Source organism: Amaranthus tricolor, chromosome 6 (assembly GCF_026212465.1).
Source record: "Amaranthus tricolor cultivar Red isolate AtriRed21 chromosome 6, ASM2621246v1, whole genome shotgun sequence".
NCBI lineage: Eukaryota > Viridiplantae > Streptophyta > Magnoliopsida > Caryophyllales > Amaranthaceae > Amaranthus > Amaranthus tricolor.
Genome location: NC_080052.1, coordinates 12383301 through 12393593, shown reverse-complemented (window position 1 = coordinate 12393593; position 10293 = coordinate 12383301).

Below are 10293 nucleotides of genomic sequence, written 5' to 3'. Positions count from 1 at the left end.
TTATTGATCATTGATCCTTGTTCATTCATCATCATTTATTCTTCAATGATCATTGATCCTTGTTCATTGTTCATCGTTCATTGTTCATTGATCAATGATCCATGTTCTTTCTTCATCGTTCATTCTTCAATGATCATTGATCCTTGTTCATCGTTCATTCTTCATTTTTCATTGATTATTAATTATTTTTCATTGCTTATCATATAATGTTCATTGATCCTTGATCCTTTTTCATTCTTCATCGTTCATTCTTTATTGATCATTGATCCATGTTCATTCTTCATCATTCATTGTTCATTGTTCATTGATCCTGGTTCATTCTTCATCGTTCATTATTCATTTATCATTGATCGTAGTTCATTCTTCATCGTTCGTTCTTCATTTATCATTGATCCTCTTTCATTCGTCTTCGTTCCTTCTTCATTGATCATTGATCCTTGTTCATACTTCGTCATTCATTCTTCAATGATCATTGATCATTTTTCATTATTCGTCGTTCATTGTTCATTTATCAATGATCGTTGTTCATTCTTCATCGTTCATTCTTCAATAATCAATGATCCTTGTTCATCGTTCATTATTCATTATTCATTGATCACTAATCCTTGTTCATTGTTCATCATTTATTGTTCAATTATCATTGATCCTTGTTCATTCTTCGTCGTTCATTCTTTATTGGTCATTGATCCATGTTTATTCTTCATCGTTCATTGTTCATTTATCAATGATCGGTGTTCATTCTTCATCGTTCATTCTTCAATAATCAATGATCCTTGTTCATCGTTCATTATTCATTATTCATTGATCACTAATCCTTGTTCATTGTTCATCATTTATTGTTCAATTATCATTGATACTTGTTCATTCTTCATCTTTCATTCGTTATTTATCATTGATCCATGTTCATTCTTCATCGATCATTCTTCATTGATCATTGATCCTTGTTCAGTCTTCATCGTTCATTCTTCATCGTTTATTGTTCATTGATCATTAATTTTTGTTCATTCTTCATCGTTCATTCTTCAATGATCATTTATCCTTGTTCTTTCTTCATGGTTCGTTGTTCATTGATCATTAATCCTTGTTCATTGTTCATCGTTTTTTGTTCATTGATCATTGATCCTTGTTCATTCTTGATCGTTCAATCTTCATTTATCATTGATCGTTGTTCATTCTTCATCATTCATTCTTTATTGATCATTAATCCTTGTTCATTGTTCATCGTTCATTCTTCATTGATCATTGATCCTTGTTCATTCTTCATCGTTAATTCTTCATTTGTCATTGATCCTTGTTCATTCTTCATCGTTCATTCTTCATTGATCATTGATCTTTGTTCATTGTTCATCGTTCTTTGTTCAATGATCGTTGATCCGTGTTAATTTTTCATCGTTCATTTTTCATTGATCAATGATTCTTGTTAATTAATCATTGTTCATTATTCATTGATCATTGAACCCTGTTCATTCTTCATCGTTCATTCTTTATTGATCATTAATCCTTGTTAATTATTCATTGTTCCATGTTCATTGATCATTAATCCTTGTTCATTGTTCATCAATTATTGTTCATTGATCATTTATCCTTGTTCAATCTTCATCGTTCATTCTTCATTGATCATTGATCCTTGTTCATTATTCATTGATCATTAATCCTTGTTCATTCTTCATCGTTTATTCTTCATTGATCGTTGATCCTTGTTCATTCTTCATCGTTCATTTTTCATTGATCAATGATCCTTGTTCATTATTCATCGTTCATTGTTCGTGTATTATTAATCCTTGTTCTTTCTTCATCGTTCATTCTTCAATGATCATTGATCTTTGTTTATCGTTCATTCTTCATTGTTCATTTATCATTAATCCTTGTTCATTGTTCATCATTAACTGTTCATTGATCTTTGATCCTTGTTCATTCTTCATCGTTTAATCTTCAATGATCATTGATCCTCTTTCATTCTACATCGTTTCTTGTTCATTGATCATTAATCCTTGTTCATTCTTCATCGTTCATTGTTCAATGATCGTTGAACCTTGTTCATTTTTCATCGTTTATTCTTATTTGATCATTGATCCTTGTTCATTCTTCATCATTTATTCTAGAATGATCATTGATCCTTGTTCATTGTTGATCGTTCATTGTTCATTGATCATTGTTCGTCGTTCATTCTTCATTTTTAATTGATCATTAATTACTTTTCATTCCTTATCATTTATTGTACATTGATCATTGATCCTTTTTCATTTTTTATTGATCATTAATTCTGATTCAATCTTTATCGTTCATTCTTCATAGATCATTGATCCTTGTTCATTCTTCATTGATCATTGATCCTTGTTCAATCTTCATCGTTAATTCATTGTTGATCATTAAGCCTTGTTCATTCTTCATTTTTCCTTGTTCATTGATCATTAATCGTTGTTCATTGTTCATCGATTATTGTTTATTGACCATTGATCCTTGTTCATTGTTCTTCGTTTATTCTTCATTGATCATTGATCCTTGTTCATTCTTCATTGATCATTAATCCTTGTTCTTTGTTCATCATTCATTCTTCATTGATCATTGATCCTTGTTCATTATTCATCGTTCATTCTTCATTGATCGTTGATCCTTGTTCAATTTTCATCGTTCATTGTTCATTGATCATTGATCTTGGTTCATTTTTCATCGTTCATTCTTCAATGATCATTGATCGTTGTTTTTCGTTCATTCTTCATTGTTCATTTATCATTAATCCTTGTTCATTGTTCATCATTTATTGTTCATTGATCATTGATCTTTTTCATTCTTCATCGTTCATTCTTTATTGATCCTTGTTCATTGTTCATCGTTTGTTCATCCATGATCATTGATTGTTAATCATTCTTCATAGTTATTTATTCATTGATCCTTAATCCTTGTTCATTCTTCATCGTTCATTGTTCAATGATCATTGATCCTTGTTCATTCTTCATCATTCATTGTTCATTGATCATTAATCCATGTTTATTGTTCATCGTTTATTTTTCATTGATCATTGATCCTTGTTCATTCTTCATCATTCATTCTTAATTTATCAGTTATCGTTATTCATTCTTTATCGTTCATTCTTCATTGATCATTGATCCTCATTCATTCGTCTTCGTTCATTCTTTATTGATCATTGATCCTTGTTCATTCTTAATCATTTATTCTTCAATGATCATTGATCCTTGTTCATTGTTCATCGTTCATTGTTCATTGATCATTGTTCATCGTTCATTCTTCATTGTACATTGATCGTTGATCCTTTTTCATTTTTCATCGTTTATTCTTTAATGATCATTGATCCATGTTCATTCTTCATCATTCATTCTTCATTGTTCATTGATCCTGGTTCATTCTTCATTGTTCATTATTCATTTATCATTGATCGTTATTCATCCCTCATCGTTCGTTCATCATTTATCATTGATCCTCGTTCATTCTTCTTCGTTCATTCTTCATTGATCATTGATCCTTGTTCATACTTCATCATTCATTCTTCTTTGATCATTGATCCTTCTTCATTATTCATCGTTCATTGTTCATTGATCAATGATCCTTGTTCATTCTTCATCGTTCATTCTTCAATAATCTTTGATCCTTGTTCATCGTTCATTCTTCATTATTCATTGATCACTAATCCTTGTTCATTGTTCATCATTTATTGTTCAATTGTCATTGATCCTTGTTCATTCTTCGTCGTTCAATCTTTATTGATCATTGATCCAAGTTCATTCTTCGTCGTTCATTTTGCATTGATCATTGATCCTTGTTCATTCTACATCGTTCATTCATTTTTCATCATTGATCCATGTTCATTTTTCATCGTTCATTCTTCTTTGATCATTCATCCTTGTTCATTGTTCATCATTCATTGTTCATCGTTTATTGTTCATTGATCATTAATTCTTGTTCATTTTTCATCGTTCATTCTTCAATGCTCATTTATCCTTGTTCTTTCTTCATGGTTCTTTGTTCATTGATCATTAATCCTTGTTCATTGTTCATCGTTTATTGTTCATTAATCATTGATCCTTGTTCATTCTTGATCGTTCAATCTTCATTTATCATTGATCGTTGTTCATTCTTCATCGTTCATTCTTTATTGATCATTAATCCTTGTTCATTGTTCATCGTTCATTCTTCGTTGATCATTGATCCTTTTTCATTCTTCATCGTTCATTCTTCATTTATCATTGATCCTTGTTCATTCTTCATCGTTAATTCTTCATTGATCATTGATCCTTGTTCATTGTTCATCGTTCTTTGTTCAATGATCGTTGATCGTTGTTAATTTTTCATCGTTCATTCTTCATTGGTCATTGATTCTTGTTCATTCTTCATCGTTCATTTTTCATTGATCATTTATTCTTGTTAATTATTCATTGTTCATTCTTCATTGATCATTGATCCCTGTTCATTCTTCATCTTTCATTCTTTATTGATCATTAATCCTGGTTTATTCTTCAACGTTCCTTGTTCATTGCTCATTAATCCTTGTTCATTGTTCATCGATTATTGTTCACTGATCATTTATCCTTGTTCATTCTTCATCGTTCATTCGTCATTGACCATTGATCCTTGTTCATTCTTCATTTATCATTAATCCTTGTTCATTCTTCATGGTTTATTCTTCATTTATCTTTGATCGTTGTACATTCTTCATTGATCATTAATCCTTGTTCATTATTCATTGTTCATTCTTCATTGATCATTGATCCTTGTTCATTTTTCATCGTTCATTGTTCATTGATCATTGATCTTGGTTCATTCTTCATCGTTCATTCTTCAATGATGATTGATCCTTATTTATCATTTATTCTTCATTGTTCATATATCATTCATCCTTGTTCATTATTCATCATTTATTGTTCATTAATCATTGATCCTTTTTCATTCTTGATTGTTCATTCTTTATTGATCCTTGTTCATTGTTCATCGTTTATTCTTCAATGATCATTGATCCTTAATTATTCTTCATCGTTTATTATTCAATAATCCTTAATCCTTTCTCATTCTTCATCGTTCATTGTTCAATGATCATTGATCCTTGTTCATTCTTCATCGTTCATTGTTCATTGATCATTAATCCATGTTCATAGTTCATCGTTTATTTTTCATTGATCATTGATCCTTCTTCATTCTTCATCATTCATTCTTCATTTATCATTTATCGTTATTCATTCTTTATCGTTCATTCTTCATTGATCATTGATCCTCGTTCATTTGTCTTCGTTCATTCTTTATTGAACGTTGATCCTTGTTCATTCTTCATCATTTATTCTTCAATGATCATTGATCCTTGTTCATTGTTCATCGTTCATTCTTCATTGATCATTGATCCGTGTTCTTTTTTCATCGTTCATTCTTCGATAATCCTTGATCCTTGTTCATTCTTCATTCCTCGTTTTTAATTGATCATTAATTACTTTTCATTCCTTATCATTTATTGTTCATTGATCGTTGATCCTTTTTCAATTTTCATCGTTCATTCTTTGTTGATCATTGATCCATGTTCATTCTTCATCATTCATTGTTCATTGTTCATTGATCCTGGTTCATTCTTCATCGTTCATTATTCATTTATCATTGATCTTTGTTCATTCTTTTTCGTTCATTCTTCATTGATCATTGATCCTTGTTCATACTTCATCATTCATTCTTCAATGATCATTGATTCTTCTTCATTATTCATCGTTCATTATTCATTGATCAATGATCCTTGTTCATTCTTCATTGTTCATTCTTCAATAATCATTGATCCTTGTTCATCGTTCATTCTTCATTATAAATTGATCACTAATCCTTGTTCATTGTTCATCATTTATTGTTCAATTATCATTGTTCCATGTACATTCTTCATCTTTCATTCTTTATTGATCATTGTTCCATGTTCATTCTTCATTGTTCATTGTGCATTGATCATTGATCCTTGTTCATTCTACATCGTTCATTCGTTATTAATCATTGATCCGTGTTCATTCTTCATCGTTCATTCTTCTTTGATCATTGATCGTTGTTCATTCTTCATCGTTTATTGTTCATTGATCATTAATTCTTGTTCATTCTTCTTCGTTCATTCTTCAATGATCATTTATCCTTGTTCTTTCTTCATGGTTCTTTGTTCATTGATCATTAATACTTGTTCATTGTTCATCGTTTATTGTTCATTGATCATTGATCCTTGTTCTATCTTGATCGTTCAATCTTCATTAATCATTGATCGTTGTTCATTCTTCATCGTTCATTCTTCATTAATCATTAATCCTTGTTCATTGTTCATCGTTCATTCTTCATTGATCATTGATCCTTGTTCATTCTTCTTCGTTCATTTTTCATTTATCATTGATCCTTGTTCATTCTTCATCGTTCATTCTTCAATGATCATTGATCCTTGTCCATTCTTCATCGTTTATTATTCACTTATCATTAATCCTTGTTCACTCTTCATCATTCATTGTTCATTGATCGTTGATACTTGTTCATTTTGCATCGTTCATTCTTCATTGATCATTGATCCTTGATAATTCTTCATCGTTCATTTTTCATAGATCATTGATTCTTGTTCATTCTTCATAGTTCATTCTTCATTGATCATTGATCCTTGTTCATTCTTCATGGATCATTGATCCTTGTTAATTCTTCATCGTTCATTCTTTATTGATCATTAATCCTTGTTCATTCTTCATAGTTCCTTGTTCTTTGATCATTAATCCTTGTTCATTGTTCATCGATTAATGTTCAATTATCATTGATCCTTGTTCATTCTTCTTCGTTCATTCTTCATTGATCTTTGATCCTTGTTCATTCTTCATTGATCATTGATCCTTGTTCATTCTTCATCGTTCATTCTTTATTGATCATTGATCCTTGTTTTTCGTTCATTCTTAATTATTCATTTATCATTAATCCTTGTTTATAGTTCATTATTTATTGTTCATTTATCATTGATCCTTGTTCATTCTTCATCATTTATTCTTCAATGATCATTGATCCTTGTTCATTGTTCATCGTTCATTCTTCATTGATTATTGATCCGTGTTCTTTTTTCATCGTTCATTCTTCGATAATCCTTGATCCTTGTTCATTCTTCATTCCTCGTTTTTAATTGATCATTAATTACTTTTCATTCCTTATCATTTATTGTTCATTGATCGTTGATCCTTTTTCATTTTTCATCGTTCATTCTTTGTTGATCATTGATCCATGTTCATTCTTCATCATTCATTGTTCATTGTTCATTGATCCTGGTTCATTCTTCATCGTTCATTATTCATTTATCATTGATCTTTGTTCATTCTTTTTCGTTCATTCTTCATTGATCATTGATCCTTGTTCATACTTCATCATTCATTCTTCAATGATCATTGATTCTTCTTCATTATTCATCGTTCATTGTTCATTGATCAATGATCCTTGTTCATTCTTCATTGTTCATTCTTCAATAATCATTGATCCTTGTTCATCGTTCATTCTTCATTATAAATTGATCACTAATCCTTGTTCATTGTTCATCATTTATTGTTCAATTATCATTGTTCCATGTACATTCTTCATCTTTCATTCTTTATTGATCATTGTTCCATGTTCATTCTTCATTGTTCATTGTGCATTGATCATTGATCCTTGTTCATTCTACATCGTTCATTCGTTATTAATCATTGATGCGTGTTCATTCTTCATCGTTCATTCTTCTTTGATCATTGATCGTTGTTCATTCTTCATCGTTCATTCTTCATCGTTTATTGTTCATTGATCATTAATTCTTGTTCATTCTTCTTCGTTCATTCTTCAATGATCATTTATCCTTGTTCTTTCTTCATGGTTCTTTGTTCATTGATCATTAATACTTGTTCATTGTTCATCGTTTATTGTTCATTGATCATTGATCCTTGTTCTATCTTGATCGTTCAATCTTCATTAATCATTGATCGTTGTTCATTCTTCATCGTTCATTCTTCATTAATCATTAATCCTTGTTCATTGTTCATCGTTCATTCTTCATTGATCATTGATCCTTGTTCATTCTTCTTCGTTCATTTTTCATTTATCATTGATCCTTGTTCATTCTTCATCGTTCATTCTTCAATGATCATTGATCCTTGTCTATTCTTCATCGTTTATTATTCACTTATCATTAATCCTTGTTCACTCTTCGTCATTCATTGTTCATTTATCGTTGATACTTGTTCATTTTACATCGTTCATTCTTCATTGATCATTGATCCTTGATAATTCTTCATCGTTCATTTTTCATAGATCATTGATTCTTGTTCATTCTTCATAGTTCATTCTTCATTGATCATTGATCCTTGTTCATTCTTCATGGATCATTGATCCTTGTTAATTCTTCATCGTTCATTCTTTATTGATCATTAATCCTTGTTCATTCTTCATAGTTCCTTGTTCTTTGATCATTAATCCTTGTTCATTGTTCATCGATTAATGTTCAATTATCATTGATCCTTGTTCATTCTTCTTCGTTCATTCTTCATTGATCTTTGATCCTTGTTCATTCTTCATTGATCATTGATCCTTGTTCATTCTTCATCGTTCATTCTTTATTGATCATTGATCCTTGTTTTTCGTTCATTCTTAATTATTCATTTATCATTAATCCTTGTTTATAGTTCATTATTTATTGTTCATTTATCATTGATCCTTGTTCATTCTTCATCTTTTATTCTTTAATGATCATTAATCCTTCTTCATTCTTCATCGTTTATTGTTCATTCATCATTAATCCTTATTCATTCTTCATCGTTCATTGTTGAATTACCATTGATCCATGTTCATTCTTCATCGTTCATCGTTCATTGATCATTAATCCTTGTTCATTGATCTTCGTTTATTGCTCATTCATCATTGATCCTTGTTCATTCTTCATCGTTCATTCTTCATTTATCATTGATCGTTTTTTATTCTTTAACGTTCATTCTTCTTTGATCATTGATCCTCGTTCATTCTTCTTCGTTCATTCTTTATTGATCCTTCTTCCTTGTTCATTTTCCATCATTCATACTTCAATGATCATTGATCCTTATTCATTGTTCATCGTTCAATGTTCATTGATCATTGATCCTTGTTCATTCTTCATCTTTGATTCTTCAATGATCATTAATCCTTGTTCATCTATCATTCTTCATTGTGCAGTGACCATTAATCCTTGTTCATTCTTCATTGTGCATTGATCATTGATCCTTGATCCATGTTCATTGTTCATCGTTCATTGTTCATTGTCCATTGATCCTTGTTCATTCTTAATCGTTCATTCTTCAACTATCATTGATCCTTGTTTATCATTCATTCTTCTTTGTTCATTTATCATCAATCCTTGTTCATTGTTCATCATTTATTGTTCATTGATTATTGATCCTTGTTCATTCTTCATCATTCATTCTTCATTGATCCTTGTTCATTTTTCATCGTTTATTCTTCAATGATCATTGATCCTTGTTCATTCTTCATCGTTTATTCTTCAATGATCATTCATTGATGATCATTCTTCATCGTTTATTGTTCACAAATCATTAATCCTTGTTCACTCTTCATCGTTCATTGTTCAATGATCGTTGATCGTTGTTCATTTTCAGCGTTTATTCTTCATTGATAATTGATCCTTGTTCATTCTTCATCGTTCATTTTTCATAGATCATTGATTCTTGTTCATTCTTCATCGTTCTTTCTTCATTGATCATTGATCCTTGTTCATTCTTCATTGATGATTGTTCCTTGTTAATTCTTCATCGTTCATTCTTTATTGATCATTAATCCTTGTTCATTCTTCGTCAATCCTTGTTCTTTGATCATTAATCCTTGTTCATTGTTCATCGATTAATGTTCATTGATCATTGATCCTTGTTCATTCTTCTTCGTTAATTCATCATTGATCATTGATCCTTGTTCATTCTTCATTGATCGTTGATCCTTGTTCATTGTTCATCGTTCATATTTTATTGATCATTGATCCTTGTTTATTGTTCATTCTTCATTGTTCATTTATTATTAATCCTTGTTCATAGTTCATCATTTATTGTTCATTGATCATTGATCCTGGTTCATTTTTCATCGTTTATTCTTTAATGATCATGGATCCTTGTTCATTCTTCATCGTTTATTGATCATTAATCCTTGCTCATTCTTCATCGTTCATTGTTCAATGACCATTGATCCTTGTTCATTCTTCATCGTTCATCGTTCATTGATCAATAATCCTTGTTCATTATTCATCGTTTATTGCTCATTGATCATTGATCCTTGTTCATTCTACATCGTTCTTTCTTCATT